The 17588-nt window shown below is 38.5% G+C and overlaps 1 protein-coding gene across 11 annotated transcripts in view; it reads right to left on the reverse strand.

Annotated features, from left to right (window-relative positions):
- Positions 1–8110, reverse strand: part of LOC145714976 (zinc finger X-chromosomal protein-like) — a 53961-nt gene extending 45851 nt beyond the window's left edge. For 5 of the 11 annotated variants that reach the window (XM_081794564.1, XM_081794561.1, XM_081794558.1 and 2 more), the window contains exon 1: positions 4883–7129. The gene's annotated coding sequence lies outside the window, so the exon portion shown is untranslated. The other 6 variants (XM_081794563.1, XM_081794562.1, XM_081794560.1 and 3 more) reach the window with 4 other exon arrangements.
- Between the last annotated feature and the right edge of the window lie 9478 nt (positions 8111–17588).

Consider the following 17588-nt stretch of genomic DNA (forward strand, 5'->3'; position numbering starts at 1 on the left):
GTCTCCTGAGGAGAGAAATAAAAGCAAACTAAACTACTGGGACTACATTAAAATTCAAATCTTCTGCACAGCAAAGGAAACAATAAAACCAAAAGGCAACCTATGGAATGGGAGAAAATTTTGCAAATGACATACCCAAAAAAGGCTTTGTATCCATAATATATAAGGAAGGTATAAAACTCAACACCCCAAAACAAATAATTAAAAATGGGCAGAAGAAATGAACAGACATTCCTCCACAGAAGACATCCAGGGAAACCCGGCTGTTTGAGTCAGTGGAGTGTGCAACTCTTAATCTCAGGGATGTGAGTTCAAGCCACATGTTGGGCATAAAACTTACTTTATTATTACTATTTTTTTAATTTAATGTTTATTTTTGAGAGAGCGAGAGAAACACAGAGTGCATAAGCAGGGAAGGGGCACAGGGAGAGAGAGACACAGAATCTGAAGTAGGCTCCAGTCCTACTGAGCTGTCAGCACAGAGCCCAACACAGGGCTCAAACTCACTAACCATGAGGTCATGACATGGACCAAAGTCAGCTGCTCAACCAAATAGGCCACCCAAGCACCCCATAAACCTTACTTTAAAAAATAAAAAAATGATAACATCCAGATGGCCAAGAGACACATAAAAAGATGCTCACCACCACTCATCATCAGGGAAATGGAAATCAAAACTGCAATAAGGTTTCACCTCATGCCTGCCACAATGGCTAAAATCAACAACACAAGAAAAAGGTGTTGGTGAGGATGTGAAAAAACAGGAACAGTCTTGCACTACTGGTTGGAATGCGGCGACTCAAACTGTATGGAGGTGCATGCACCAAAAAGTTAAAAACGGGGCAGGGAGGCTGGATCGGTTGGTTGAGCACCTGACTTCGGCACAGGCTTGTAGGTTCATGCCCTGCATCAGGCTCTGTGCTGACAGCTCAGAGCCTGGAGCCTGCCTCAGATTCTGTGTTTCCTTCTCTCTCTCTCTCTGCCCCTCCCCTGCTCACACTCTGTCTCTTACTCTCTCAAAAATGAAAATGAAAAAAAAAAAAAGTTAAAAACAGCAATACCCTATGATCCAGCATCACACTATTGGATGTTGACCCAAAGAATACATGAGACACTAATTTAAAGGGCTATGTGAACCCATATATTTATAGCAGCATTATCAACAGCCAAATTATGGAAAGAGTTGTCGTATGCCATCGATTAATGAATGGATAAACAAGAGGTGGCATACATATACAGTGGAATATATTGTTCAGCCACAAAAAGAATGAAATCTTGCCATTAGGCACGACATGGATAGAGCTACAGGGTATTAGGCTAAGCGGAATAAACAAGGCTAAGAAAAATACCATAAGATTTCACTCATAATGTGAAATGTAAGAAAAAAGAATGAACCAGCAAAGTAGTAACAAGAAAGCGAGAGAGACAAACCAAGAAACAGGACTGTTACCTATGGAAAACAAACTGATGGTTACTAGAGAGAGGTAGAGGCTGGGGTGGGGAGTGAAACAAGAGATGGGGATCACTTTTGGTGATGAGCACTGGGTGATTAAACACTTAAAAAAAAGTCAAATAAGACCATTCAATCTACATTCTTTTAAAAAATAAAATCTTTTGCAAGTCTGATGTTTAGTTTAAAAGACAGCTGATTCTCCCTATCTGCTTTCTTACTCCATTTTTTGAAGCATGATGTTAGAGTCGACTATGGAAAATACTGCACACTACATTTATGGCACGATGACAGCAAAAAAGGTAAATGCTTCTTAGTATTATTATAAAAGTAACTTTTCCTTCACAGCTACTCTGAAAGGTATCAGAGATCTCCACAGATTCCAGGACCACACTTTAAAAACTAGTAATCTAAAACCAGAAATAACATAGATAAGTCTCAAAAACCCACCAAGGTGTGGAAATGACATATTTAATGAGAAACCTTCTCTGTAAAGGTAAAGCACACAAAGATTTTTGGTACACACCTGAGTACACCAATGACCTCTGGCAAAAAAAAAAAAAAAAAAAGGGAGTAAGAAGTGGGATGAAGTGATGGAAACTCTTCAACTGAACTTGCAGGCTATAATTTCTTTAAGTAAAAAAAATAAATAAATAAAGCAAATGTGAAACAATGTTGCAACTTAAGTTGCTTTATCTAAGTGCCTTTTGGAACATTTTAAAATTTAAATGTTTACTATGTTAATATCAATTATGTGACTACATTTTTAAAAAATTCTCCCGACTGCAGATTTTTTTTATGTTTATTTGTTCTTGAGAGAGAGGGAAAGAGACAGGCAGAGAGCAAGCAGCCAAGGGGCAGACTGAGAGGGAGACACAGAATCTGAAGCAGTCTCCAGGCTTCTAGCTGTCAGCACAGAGCCTCATGTGGGGCCCAAAGTCACCACCGTGAGTCATTTAATACGTGTTTCCACTCACTGGTGGGTTTTTGAGACATATCTATGTTATCTCTGGTTCTAGATTACTAATTCTTAAAGTGTGGTCCTGGAATCTGTGGAGATCTCTGATACCTTTCAGAGTGCCTGTGAAAGATAAATTATTTTTATAATAACACTAAGAAATATTTACCTTTTTTACGTCATCCTGCCATAAATGTAGTGTGCAGTGTTTTCCACAGACGCATGTAACATCCTGCTTTAACCAACTAAGCCACCCAGGCACCCGTGGACCACAGATTCTTTGATGTACATCTCTCATTCACTAAAATTGCTTTCACTAAAATTGCTGTTGCAAAAAAAGCAGTGATTTCTTTATAACCTAGTGACTTCTTAATGTTACACCATACATAATCAGAATAACAAGAAACATTTATAAAATGTTATTTTGAAAAGTAATTTAATAAAAATAAAAGCCTGTGCATATTCTAAAGGAGTTAATCCTAAGATTCCATTTTGTTCTGGTGCCTTCATAAATGGATGTACTTTAAAGCCTTCTAACAAAGGGGCACCTGTGTGGTACATTTGGTTAAGCATCTGACTTCGGCTCCATTCATGATCTCACAGTTAGTGAGTTTGAGCCCTGTATCAGGCTCTGTGCTAACAGCTCAAAGCCTGGAACTGCTTCAGACTCTGTGAGTCCCTCTACCTTCTCCTCCCCCTCACATGTGTTGTGCTCTCTCTTCTCTCTCTCAAAAATAAATACACGTTAAAGCCTTATAGCAAAACCATAGTATCTGTTTCATGAATTAATTTCAAATGGAAAGCTACTCAACTCCATTAAAATCTCAGTATTCAATCATTCAGTAATGTTTTTTGGAAATAATGTCTATGTCCAGATCATTGTGCAAAAAAAGATAAGAAACTATCTCTACAATTAGGATCTTCAAAATTTAGCAAGACAAAAATTCCACTATTAGGGTATAACAGATTTAACGCTAAACTAAAGATGTCTACAATGCTCCATGTGACACGGAACAAAGAATGAGCCTGGGAAAGTAATGGAGTGACAAAGAGAAAGAAATAAGGCACAGGAGTTGTTTAGGAACTCCACTGAATAACAGATTTTCAATAAACATTCTCGGGCACTTACTATGAATTAACTAAACTTCACTTCAGTCAACTTGAGTATGGAGTATCAACAAGCCAGCTGGGTGCTGTTGTCTGGTAGGCAACTGGAAATACTAGATAACAAACTTAGATAAAAAGGTGGGTATAATAAAGGACAGAGAAGCCAAGGAAGAAGACAGAAAGGATAGCAAATGACCTCATGGAGAGTCCCCACATAAGTTTTAAAAAGAAGAACCAGAGGAGTGCCTCCCTGGCTCAGCTGGTAGAGCATGTGACTCTTCATCTTGGGGTTGTACACATTTGAGCCCCACGATGGGTAAAAAGATTGCTTAAAAGTAAAATCTTGAAGGGGCGCCTGGGTGGCGCAGTCGGTTAAGCGTCCGACTTCAGCCAGGTCACGATCTCACGGTCCGTGAGTTCGAGCCCCGCGTCAGGCTCTGGGCTGATGGCTCGGAGCCTGGAGCCTGTTTCCGATTCTGTGTCTCCCTCTCTCTCTGCCCCTCCCCCGTTCATGCTCTGTCTCTCTCTGTCCCCAAAATAAATAAAAAACGTTGAAAAAAAAAAAAAAAAGTAAAATCTTTAAAAGGAAAAGAAAAAAAAAAAAAGAATCACAGCAGAGAACGAAAGTAGTTTCTGTAAAACAAAACACTTTTTTGTGATACCCCAATTAACATGTTATGGAGGAGTTTCACAGTTTGGTAAACACAGAATTTATAATTAAGTGGGATAAAGTGAAAATAAAAGGACTGGTATAAAGAAATACGGGATAAATGTGTTATCAGGTAAATGTTTACAGGATTAGCAACCTTAGTTATACTTAGGAGTGAGAGAAAGAAATCATGAACATTACAGAAGACTGGCAGAATAGCTGGGCATGGAGAAAAGCATTCTTGCCAAATCAAAAGAAAAAAGATAGTCTGGGTAGAAATAGGGGAACAGCATGAGTTGAAGAGATCACATGTTTACAGCAAATGGTCATCCACCTTTCTCAGTTAAGTTAAAAAAAATAATAAACTATGAGGTGGAGGGATTTGAAAGACTGGGGTTGAGAAGTTTACAAGAATTTTTTTAAAAAAAGTTTGTAACTGTCTATGTGCACAAACACAAGATTAATTTAGTGAGAATATGAAAGTTAAGAGTCATAAAATAAGCAGAAACAAAAAGCACTGTGTTTTTTAAAAAAAGGAAAGATGCATCCATATGAAAAACATATATAAACAAAAAAATAATAGCTGATTTATCCACAATAGGTGGCTAATTAATAATCTACCTCTCTGCTTTCCAGATCATCATGGTCTACCTCTTCTAGCAAAAAACATTTATATTTAAACATTTCTTATAGAAAGTCTTTAAAATTATACACTTACCTGCCTCAATTATACATTCCACTCTAAATTAATCTTAATCTTGAAAATCCACTGTTGCTGTACTGGAACATCTGCTGCTGCTGTACTGTGCATAAAGTGCAGCATACAATTCTATCTTCTTTAGAGCTCTTCTATGTCTTTCCCAGCTGTCAAGATATAAAGCAACTACTTCTACAGTTTATGTTTTTCCTTACGATCTCCACAACTAGACTGCATTAGCAACCTGCTTCTAGTCTGTCTCTATAATCCAATTTGTTAATTTGTGTTTCCTAAACACAGACTTTCATTATAAACAGAAGAATCCCTATTACCAGAGATTGACCTGTTGCAATATAGGGAAATGGAAAATTTGTGTTTTCTATTGTAAAATTCTAGGACATAAGCGCTCCATGTACTTCTTAAAATTTCCTAATCTAGGACATTCACAAATAAATCATATTTACAATGAGTTTTAAAGTGTAGGTTAGTAAAAAGTAGAAAAGATTATTTTGTGGAGGGAATTACTTTCATTCAGGGGGAGGGGAGGAGAGAAGGTTTGCATAATGGCACTTTAATTATTTAGGAATTACTCTTCTAGCCTACTTTTCAAAGTGACTTCCTAAATTACTGCTGTAATTTTCAACCATGAAAAAGGAATTTTATTCACTATAGAAAGTGTAATATTTCGGAGCTAAAGGTTATTGGAATAAGAATTTAGGATAGAAAAGAACAGCTGTCCAGGAGAGATGAATCACGTGAAAAGCAGCAACACTCAGATAATTTTCTAGTACTGAAGCGACTGATTTACTTACTAACTGTTGTCCCTATTTCTCAACTTTCAATCTTTTCCAAAAACTGGATCCAGAACAGCTAAATGAGTATGAAGTAGGACTGGGGTGTTCTATCACTCTGCTACAGTCACAATCTACCTTTTTCATTTCCACTACTCTCCTACCTATCCGACCCATCTAGCAAACTATAAATATTTTAAATCATCCTTACAATGCCTTTTCCACCGTCCCTCCTCCACCTAAAAAGCCCACCATTTTTTCAATGAATAACTTTCCCCAACATGCCACCTATTTCAGGAACCTTTTCCTGATGCTGGAAATAGACTTCGGCTTCCCACAGTAACATAAAAGTGAACTTCCTGCAGCCATCATGTGCATTTTAAAAATCCTTACAATCTTTCTTACACCGTGCATCGTATGCACTAAGGTCTGAATTTACAATACAAGTTTAACAGTAAGCAATCTAAAAGTACACTAGAGTACCTTGAACCTTTTTCACCATGACAAAATCTAAACAGCACCAGGTAAGTGAACCGTAGTTAAGCCACCACACTCTGTTGTGCCTCGACAGAAAAGCATGTACTAGTCAATAAATAATATAAAGTGATTAATCATTTAAACGTGACTCTCAAAGTTTTTCCAAATAAGAGAGAAAAATAGTCTTCAAACTTTTACTCTTCCGATTTCAAGCTTGCAAAATGCACTTTCTCACCTACTTAGCAAAAAGGTTGGGTGAGAACTTTATCCCCATCAATTTCAATTTTAATAACTGAGTCGCGGAGACAACTGATCGAGAATAACCTGATCGCGGGCACCCTAAGAGCCACGTTTTACTCTACTAAAGTGTAAAAAATGTCTTTGTGAGCTCAGTTGCTGGGACTGACAACCAACCTCAGGTGGTTACCAGCACTGGCAAATGGAACAGGACCGAAAGGCACACAGCAGCTCAGCGGACGAAGCAGCCAGTCACTGCTTGATGACTGCCACGGAAGGTGGCGCTGCAGCGTAACGCCTGCAGCACGAGGGCGCATCATGGCGGCAAGGGCAATGGCAGTCTTGAGAAGCTAGCAACCCCCTCTTCGCGTGCACACGGTACCGTGACGGGCCCGTGCACAGCTCGTCACCTGGGTCGCCGCTGCAGCTCTCCAACACCCCCTCAAGGACTGTAGCGGAATTTTCTACTTAAACGCCGCCTTCAAGATGGCGGTCCCCCTCTCGACAACCCCTCAACCGTCCCAGGCAGCAAGCGTAAATCCGCCACCATCTTGCCCCCGTCCCTCCCCCTCCCCGCCAATATTTACATACAGAAAATCCACCCGGCCGCCCTGCGGCCTTCACCTCACTCCTACAGATTTCGGTCCTAGCTAGGCCTCGGCCTCGCGAGGTGCCCTGAACAGGCCGCGGGGCCAACCCGAGACCTCGACGCCGCCTCCGGCCCCAGCCGGCGATCCTCCCCTACCACCCCCTACCCCTTATCCCTTGGCCCCCTAATAACGGAGCGCACCTCTGCACAGCTCTGGGCGGCTAGGCTCCTCCCCGGGCCTAAGTGCGGCCTCCTCACGGCCTGCTCTGCGCTTTGCGCCGCACTGCCCGGCCTAGTGCGGAAGGGCGTTTCCCAGGCCGCCGATCAGGCTACCCCACTCCCGCTAGGCCCCACGGTCGCAGCAGAGTCCCAGACTCACCGGACTGGCGTTCGGGTGGCCGGCGACGGTAGCGGGTGCTGCAGGCCGGCCTTTCTCTGGAGCACTGGGCCGGGCTCCGGCTGGTGGGGCGGGCGGAGGGAGGGAGGAGGGGCCGAGCTCGGGGCTGACAAAAAGCGGCCCAGCTCTCCGGCACGGGCCCGCCGTCAGCACGTCACGTCACCGCCCGGGAAGGAGCCCCAGGAAAATGCGGAAGGCTTGATAGGCCCCCTTCCGAAATGTGGATAGTACGGAACCTTGTGTTGGCGCCGTTCAGGCCCCGCGACCGGGGAGCGCGGTGGCCTCCCGACAGCGGGGTCGCTGGCGGCCGGACTCTGTCACAACGTTCTTTCCTCCTCCGCGCTCCCTCCCGCCTCTGCTGCTCACGCGCCGCTGCCGCTGCCTTGATCGTAAAGCCAGCTCGGAGCCGTGGTCCTACCCCGCCGCGAAGCAGGCGGCCCGCAGACCAGCCTGACAGTCCGCTACTGTGTCTCATGGGCCGCCGTCATCCCCACGGTTCTCCCCCGAGACCATCCTCCTTTCCACCTCGAGGTGCCTTCTCAAATTTGCAAGTCTCTAAACTCCCGCGCCAGTGAATATGTTTTCCTCTTCCTAGTGGGTACCTAAACATTAGCAGTCCCTGGTGTTATCTTCCTTGAAAAAAATTTTTTGAAATGCAATAAAAATTGGCTTGCCAGTCTGAGTATATGGGCAAGAGAGAAGTTATCCTACAGCAATTACCACACCAATAAATTAAAAAAAAAATCAGGCAACCTGCTTTCAAAGTATGTGCGAAAAGGATTTAACTCCGAAAATAATTACGCGTTATTTCAATAAACATGAATTGTTACTATATAGTGTCTTTCATATGAACCTTCTCTTGAGTATTTGGTAGCCTCTGAAATGTAAATCATGTATGATAGATTCATAAATAATGAACTTTCCTACTTCCATGTTTTAAATATATACATAGAGCAGCACAATTATATGTTGGTATGCTTTTCTACAAACTTTTTAAACTGCCCTTAAAAAAGAATTAGAAAACAAGAAATATACTTGATTAAACAAGCATTTAGCAACTCCAAAAGCATGTACTTTACATTTTCTTTACTTTAAAATTTGATGAGTTTTCCCTACTGAACTTGGGACCCAAACTATGTTTAAAATAATGTACCAGTAAGTGGTGCCTGGCTGGCTCAGTACGTGGCACATGCCTTACGTGATCTTAGTATTGTGAGCTGGAGCCCACTTTTGGCATAGACATTACCTACAAATAATAAAAATTAAAGTCAAGCAATATGGTGTGCTTGCACTGTAATATGGAATCCGAGATGCTATACTTTCCCTACAGTGACCTAAATGATACACAAAATCTTTTAAACAACAAAGAATGTAAAAATTATAGAGCAAATAGCATACTTTAGGAAATTTCTTTAAATATATAGGCTATATATATGACTTGTGTCACACATACTCTCAGACTCCCAGAATACAATTTGTCCTTCCTGCATGTATCTTAAAAATATGAAATAAGCTTAAAAAAGGAAAAACAACGGCATACCTAGAAGAAATCTGATAAACTCCTAGATAATAATTTTCCTCTCAAAGACCTTAGTTAATTTCTTTCTTTTATTCCCCCAAGATTAAATGTTGTTTTAAAACTTCATGACAATGGTCTTTATTTCTAGAAAATGATAAAAGCACAGCCTGGGTGGCTCAATTGGTTAATCTGACTTCATTTTAGCTCAGGTTAGGACCTCACGGTGAATTTGAGCCCCATGTCTGGCTCTGCACTCACAGCAGGGAGTTGGTTTGGAATTCTGTCCCTCTCTCTCTGCCCCTCCCCAACTTGGACAACATCTCTGTATGAAAAAATAAACATTAAAAAATTAATTAAAAAATACAGGAGATATTAAAATTACAACATACTGTGATATAATTCATGGTAGGGTAAACAAAACATATTTTACAGGTAAAAAAGAACCAGCTTAGGGGAACCTGGGTTCCTCAGTTCGTTGGGCATTGGTCTCTTGACTTTGGCTCAGGTTCTGATCTCAGGTTTTGTGAGATCAGGCCCTATATCAGACTCTGTGCTGAGAGTGTAGAGTCTGCTTAGAATTCTCTCTTCCCCTTCCCTCCCCTCTCCAGCTTGAGCACCCCATGTGCTTGCACGCCCTCACTCTCTCTCTCTCTTTCTCAAAAAAAAAAAAAAAAAAAAGAACCTGCTTAACTTCAAATATAACTAACATAATTTCAAAATAGTGTAGCCATTCTTCAACATTTTCCAAAGGCCTTCCTTAATTATGGTTTATTAATAATTGGCACTCAAACAAGTCAGAACAAAAAAGTTAACGTTAACTATTCTTGTTCAATCTTCTAGGATTATCAAAAATACTAGTAAAACCACCAGGATAAGCATTGAGTGGCCACTAAAATAAAGGAAAAAGATGTTTCCTATGTTTCTGACCTTTAAAAGGTGAGAAGTTAGTGATAATTTTAAACTCGCCTTTTGACATTAGGTTTCACATATAAAAAGGATAGATGTAACTATATTTGTTAGATAAACCTTTATTAAAATCCAAGGAAGATTATTCTGTAGATAACTGTATGGATGAAGACAGCAGAATTATGTTAGCTTTTTTCAATGGAAAGTCATTTGGATCTAAAATACATTTCAGTGACAGTAAAGAACTAGTAATATATAACAAACCATGTTACCAGAAGTATACTTAGTTAACATGATATTTATAATAAAATTAAAAAATGAAGTATGAATAGCAGAAATGTGAAACTGTTTTGATGCTAAAATACAAAATATAATTTTTGAATACTTTAAGATTTGAAGTACACCTAAGATCACTGAAACTGCTGGGTGGTTAAGCATCTTATGTCTTACATCATTTAAAGGACCTACACCTGTCTTGCTTTAAAATTATTGACTATTACTTTAGTATTAGAGGAGAAGCCTGTAGAAGTCTCAGCACAGAGGGTAGCAAACATGTATTTGGTGCTTGCCTCTGGGGAACTCCAAATAAAGAAATGTGTATGGCAGAGTAAAGACATTCTAAAATGCTTTCATTTTCTTGAAGAAATACAAAAAGGGACCCTTTAGAGAGATTGACAGCAGACTATCCCAAAAGCAAATGCTATTAATAAAAAACAATCTGGTTTCAAAGCAAGCAAAGGAATTTATATTATTCTAAAATGTATTTCTTCTTTAGTGTGTAACTGGTAGTTAGATTTTTTTATACCATTTTGAAAAATTTACATTAATGACCTGAGTAAGAGAATACAAGTTCTTTCCATCTTTTTCCAATGAAGAACCGTGGTCACATCTTCAGTACCTTGCTTAGAAATCTCTTCAAGCTAAATACCTACATTCATCACTGATGAATTCTATCTTCCATAAAACAATACAGCCAAATACTTTACCATTTTTTTTAATTGAATTTTTTTAAGTCTTTTTTTTTTATTTTTTTAATGTTTATTTATTTTTGAGACAGAGAGAGACAGAGCATGAATGGGGGAGGGGCAGAGAGAGAGGGAGACACAGAATCGGAAGCAGGCTCCAGGCTCTGAGCCATCAGCCCAGAGCCTGATGCGGGGCTCGAATTCACGAACCATGAGATCGTGACCTGAGCTGAAGTCAGACGCTCAACCCACTGAGCCACCCAGGCGCCCCTACTTTACCACTTTCTAACAAGTGTTGCTTTTCTTCCAGTTTCTAAAATGTTACTCATTTCCACCTAAGATCTCACCAGAGCAACTTCAATATCTGTATTTCTACCAATAATTGCTTTAGGTAATCTAGATTTTTTTTTTTTACCATTCACCTCTACACAGTAACATTTCTATGCTGCTTCCACATTTTAAGGATTTGTAACTGTAGCACTCTACTTCTCAGAACAAAAATCTGTACTAGAGTTCTCCAGAAAAAGAGAAGCAACAGGAGGTATAGAGTGAAAGAGAAAAAAAGACAAATTTAAGGAATTGCCTCTTAAGATGTGGGGGCTGGCAAGTCTTAATTTTATGGGATAGATCAGTGGGCTGGAGACTCAGGGAAAAGTTGATACTTCAATTTGAGTCTGAGGTAAGTCTTTTCCTCTAAAAGCTCTTCAACTGATTGAAAGAGGCCTCTTTACATCGTGGAGGGTAAACTGTTTTACTCAAAATCTATTGATTTGAGTGTTAGTCATCTAAAACACCTCACAGAAACTTCTCAAATAATAGTGGGCTAAATATCTAGGCAAAATGGCCTAACCAAGTTGACACATAGAATTAACTATCACACTAACCATGCTTTAAAAAAAGAAACTATTTAACTTACATTATGAGCAAGTTGCATATTTCGCTTTAACTCACTATATCTATCAATATAAAGCACAAACTTCTAACCTGCCTATTCCCTGATTAATTTAAATGATGACTGCTAATTAGGTTATTTACATACTATTTTTACCATGAGTTACTAGTTGAGTAAGATATTAATTTCTAAAAGAGCACCTGCTGAGTTCTACCTCATGGATTGTAAACCAAAAGGCACAACAGCAAATGAGTGCTGCTTAATAGGTAAAACTCAATCATGTGAAGCTTAGAACAATGACCACTAGCAAGAAGCATCTCTGGTACTCAGGCATTTTCTTGTGTAGGTAATTTCCCACTAAGAGCAACTAGGTCTTCTAGAGAAATGGTGATTTACAGACTAGGCCATCTTATCCCACAAAGTAAGAAAAGTACTAAAAATTACTACTCTGTTCAAGAGTTGTCACAATCTAATCTGAAGAAGATTGCACTTGTTCTTAAGAGAAAATTTTAGTATCAAAATAATACGTAACAGAAGAATGGAAAGAAAAGAGAAAAGGAGAAAGGAAGGGAAGAATATTTGAAGAAGTAACGGCTAGAAAAAAAAAAAAACCCACAAATTTAAGGGCATGAGACTACACATCTAAGAAGCTGAACAATCTGAAGATTGAATAAATGAGAGATTCTTACCACATATAAAACTATAAAAGCCAAAGAGGATTTGGAAGTAAAAAAAGAGGAAGAACTTTCACGCTTCAAAGGACGCTATCAATAAAGTGAAATCAACTCACAAAATATTTGTATATCATATCTGATATGTATTCATATATAAAGAACTCCTAGACTTTGGGGCACTTGGGTGGCTCAGTTGTTTGAGCTTCTGAATCTTGATTTTGGTTCAGGTCATGATCCAAGGGTTGTGGGACTCATGTTAGGGTCCATTATGAATGTGGAGCCTGTTTAAAGAGTCTTTTTTTCTCTCTCTCTGCCCTTCACCACTGCTATCCCCCTCTCTAAAATAATAAAATAAAATAAATTTTTAAAGATTAAAAAAAAAAAAATAACCCTCCTAGAACTCAGTAAGACAACTGAACGAAGCAAGAGAGAATTCCCATATATTGCTGGTACAGCTGGGACAACTACTTTGGAAAAATAATATGGCATTTCATTAAAAGGTTAAACATTGTTATGTTGTGACCAAGCCATTCATCTCCAATGTATATACCCAAAATAAATGAAAACATGTCTACTCAAATATGAGTACATGAATGTTTACAGCAGATTTATCCCTAGAAGTAAAATGTAGGGACGATATAAATGTCCATCAACCAGCAAATAGCTAACCATAATGTTATGTATCCATACAAAAGGATATTCTGGTATTACAAAAAAAGAATGAAGCTTGGTAAATGCTACAAATTGTCAAAATATGAAAACATGCTAAGTGAAAATTCCAGTCACCAAGACCACATATTTTATGATCTCATTTATATGAAATGTCTAGAACAGGCAAATTTAAACAATGAGAAACTGTACCAAGTACTGTTAGGGCTGGGCAGGGGTACAAAGGATAGGGAGGGGGATTATGGTAGTAGTAAAAGTGTACACGGTTTCTTTGTGAGTTTGTAAATATGAATGCTGTAAAATGGATTGTGATGATTGCTGCACATATACATGAACATACTAAACCACCATACACTTGTACTCTTTAATAGGTATATTGTTTGGTATATCAATTATATTTTAGTAAAACTGCTTTGAAAAAAGCCTCATTTTTTTTTTTTAAGTTTATTTATTCTCAGAGAGGGAGCTTAGTGGAGGAGGAGCAGAGAGAGGGAGAGAGAATCCCAAGCAGGCTCCACATCTTTAGCATGAAGCCATGGTCAGCAGGGAGCCAGAGGCGTGCTCTAATTTACAAGCCATGAGATCATGACCTGAGCTGAAATCAAGAGTTGGATATTGACCAACTGTGCCACCCAGGTGCCCCTCAAAAGCCTCAGATATTTTATTTATTTTTAAGCCTCACAGATTTTAAAAGTGAGACAAGAGAGTGCGTGCATGAATGGGGGAGGGGTAGAGTCATGAGGACACAGAATTTGAAGTAGGCTCCAGGCTCTGAACGGTCAGCACAGAGCCTGAGTTGGGGTTCAAACCCAAGAACCATGAGATTATGAGCTGAAGTCGGATGCTTAACCAATTGAGCCACCCAGGCTAGGGGTGTTAGGGGCTAACAGTAGCAGTTTTAATATTTTCAAGAACACATAGAACATTCCACAAAACATACTATATTCTGAGGTATGTAAAACTCACAAAATGTAGTTTCTCTGACTATAAAGAAATTGAATATTTAAGTGTCTAGCTGGTTCAGGTGGTAGAGCATGCAATTCCTGATCTCTGGGTTGTGAGTTCAAGCTCCATGTTGGAGGTAGATTTTTTAATAAGGAAAGAAGGAAAAAGGGAGGGAAGTAGGTAGGAGGGAAGGAAAGTAGGGATTAAGTTAGAATCTAGTAACAGAAAGATACCTGGAAAATCCCAAATGCTTGGGAATTAATCAGTATAATTTTAAATAGTTATAGCTTAAAGAAAAGGTCTCAAAAGAAAACTTTTTTCCTCTCTTTTTAAAGAAAAGTTCTCTCTACATCCAACATGAGGCTTGAACTCATGAACCTCTGATCAAGAGTTGCATGCTGTATAGACTGAGCAGCCAGTCATCCCAAACTTGTTATATAGTACATTTTAGAATTTGTGGGTTGAACAAAGTAGTACACAGATGTAACTGTATAGTAGTAAATGATTATGTTAGGAAAAAAGCTAAGCATCCAAGTGAGGAAGCACACATTACAGCCAGAGAAAGCAGAGAAGACACCTGTTCTAAGTGCAAAGATCAATAATGAGACCAGAAAACTATAAAGAAAAAAAATTTAAAAAAAGTTGATTCTTTGAAGAGTAAAGTCATGAATATCTAGCTACCTAGAAAAAAAGAGAAGCCACAAATTACCAATATCCAGAGTGAAATAGTTACACTATAGAATCCACTATTTCACAAGGATAATGGAATCTCATGATTAATTTTATACCAATAAATTTATAACTTACATGAAATGGACAAAGTTTTGAAAGACACAATTACCAAAGCTCACCCAACAAAGACATAATTTGAATTATAGTACATCTATGAAAGAAATATAAATTTTAAATAAAAATATTTCCCCAAAAATAGAAGAGACAAAAGGGCTCACATAGCTTTTGTGGTTTACAGTGAATTCTGGTGAACGCTTAAGCATGAAATACCAGTTCTACGCAAACTTTCTAATATGACTAAGTGATAAAAAGAGCAAACTGCAGAATCTCAATTATTATTATTATTATTTTTAGTGAAACATAGCCAGCAATAAATTTAAAAGGTACTACATATATCAAGGGGACTCTTTCAGGAATTAAGTACTAGGTTAACACTTATAAATCAATGAACATAATATTTTAACTTAAACTGAAAAAAAAAAGACATCTGAACATATGAAAACTCTCTGCAAACTATAAAAAAAAGTAAACTTAACTTGTTTAGTATAAAGAGTCATTTAATTTCCAAGCATTACTCTTAATCTTTCCTCCTCTCATCAATATTTCAAAGTACATGATGTAATTGTTTTCCATTCTACAAAGCATGTTTTTCTAGGCAGCATGTATGTCTGAGTTGCTCTCTTTTAAACCCTTGCAAGACATTCAAATAATGCATTTGCATGAACAGAGATATAGCAGCTCTTTTAGGCATGATCTCTTTGTGTAAAAGGCACACATAACATATGAACAAGCATTTTTTTAAATTCCCACTTCTGAGAGTGTGGCATGAGTCATTGAGAGTATCTTTTCCTTTACTATTTTCATTCCTAAGAAATAAAAACTATGGCATTTTATGTTTGCAACATTTAAACTGTACAACAGAGAGATCCTCTTAGTGAAATTTTATCATCTTACATACTTAGAATCCAAATAATTATCACAATTGCTACTACTACCAGTCAGAACATCCTTCATTTGTTCCTTTTTTAAATTTATTTTAAAATTTTTTCTTTTACTTCTTGGGCGCCTGGGTGGCTCACTTGGTTAAGCCTCGGACTTTGGCTCAGATCATCATCTCACAGCTTACGAGTTCGAGACCAACCTCAGGCTCTGTGCTGACAGCTCAGCTTTGGATTCTGGGTCTCTCTCTCTTTCTCTGTCCCTCCCCCACTTGTGCTCTGTCTCTCTCTTCCCCAAAATAAACATTTAAAAAATGTTTTTTTCTTTTATTTAACTTTTCCTTTCTTTTGGGCCCTTCCGCTCACATACATTGCCTGTACTGAGACCTAAAAGTTGGTTGGTACTCATCAGAAACAGGCCACAAATATGTAAGAAAACATCACACAAAATACATCATTCACAACTTTTCAGTGAGGAAGTATTAAGAAACAAATGATAGGAAAAACTAGCATTTTTTACCATCTGTTTACCCTTTGAAACCACTACCTCCCTCTAAGCCATCCTTTGGTTTTCAAAATTTAGACTGTTCCATGGCTATAGACAATGATAAGATGATCATTACTCCTGATACTTCAGTTGTATGAGTCTTTCACAAAGAAATATTTTATACAAAATTAAATTCAGAAGAATTTAATTGAACAATTAAAGCTGTTGGCAGGGTTTAGAGGTGCCAATACTTTTGCAGCCAAAATCTGTGTGTAATTTCTTATATACAAGTTTACTGCTGACTAGAAGCCATAATGATAATAGCAAAATAACACACAGTTTGCATGTTATGTGTATTATATAATATATTATTATAATAAAGTTACAGGCAGGAAAGAATTAAGGAAAATACATTTATAGTACTTGCTACGGTATGAGGACACATGCAATTCAAACCTTGATGTCCAAGGGTCAAACTGTAACGAATTTTCAGGAAAGATTATTAAAAAAAGCTCTAATATGTTATCCAATGAGCGTATTATGAGACAGTTCCTAAATCAAATACAGAGTTTCTGATCTATCGCCTGTCTCTAACTCATTTGTTGGTAAAGAACCAAAGACATGTTATAGGCTATATGTCTTAGTTTGCCTGAAGAAACCAGTTAAATGTGCTTTGTTCATTGTATCCTTTGAGAATGCAAATTTCTGATCTTTGTTCACTGTATCCTATGGGAACACAAGTGAAAATATTTCTGACTTTTTAAAAACTCAAATGCAGGGCGCCTGGGTGGCTCAGTCGGTTGGGCGGCCGACTTTGGCTCAAGTCATGACCTTGCGGTCTGTGAGTTCGAGCCCCGCGTCGGGCTCTGTGCTGACAGCTCGGAGCCTGGAGCCTGTTTCAGATTCTGTGTCTCCCTCTCTCTGACCCTTCCCCGTTCATGCTCTGTCTCTCTCTGTCTCAAAAATAAATAAACATTAAAAAAAAAAAAAAAGAAAACTCAAATGCTATAATATTGGCTAAAATTACAGCTGAAACCAAAGGCCCAAAATTAAAAGATATACTAGGTAGTTACTAACAAAAATTATGCTGGTATAGATATGCTAATTGTAGATAAGTTTGTCTACCTGAAAACAGACATTTCATGGTAAAACACAGTTGGTCCAACTTACCTGTACTTAATCCAAACATACATAAAGCAAAAATTCATACCAGCATAAGGGAAAATAAATTAGTCCTCTATCATAAACGGAGATTCTAACACTATAACTAGTACTTAATAAATTCTTCTCCTAGGACACATGAGTGGCTAAGTCAGTTAAGTGTCTGACTCTTGATCTTAGCTTAGGTCATGATCTCTGGTTCACGGGTTCAAGTCCGGTCTCAGGCTCCGTGGTGATGGTATGGAACCTGACTGGCATGCCCATTACGGGGCTTGAACTCACCACCCTGAAATTAGGAGTTGAATGATCTACCAATTCAGCCAGCCAGGCGCACTAGTACAGTTCAGT

The sequence above is a fragment of the Panthera onca genome, chromosome Y (genome assembly GCF_046562875.1).
Source record: "Panthera onca isolate mPanOnc1 chromosome Y, mPanOnc1 haplotype 2, whole genome shotgun sequence".
Taxonomy (NCBI): Eukaryota; Metazoa; Chordata; class Mammalia; order Carnivora; family Felidae; genus Panthera; species Panthera onca.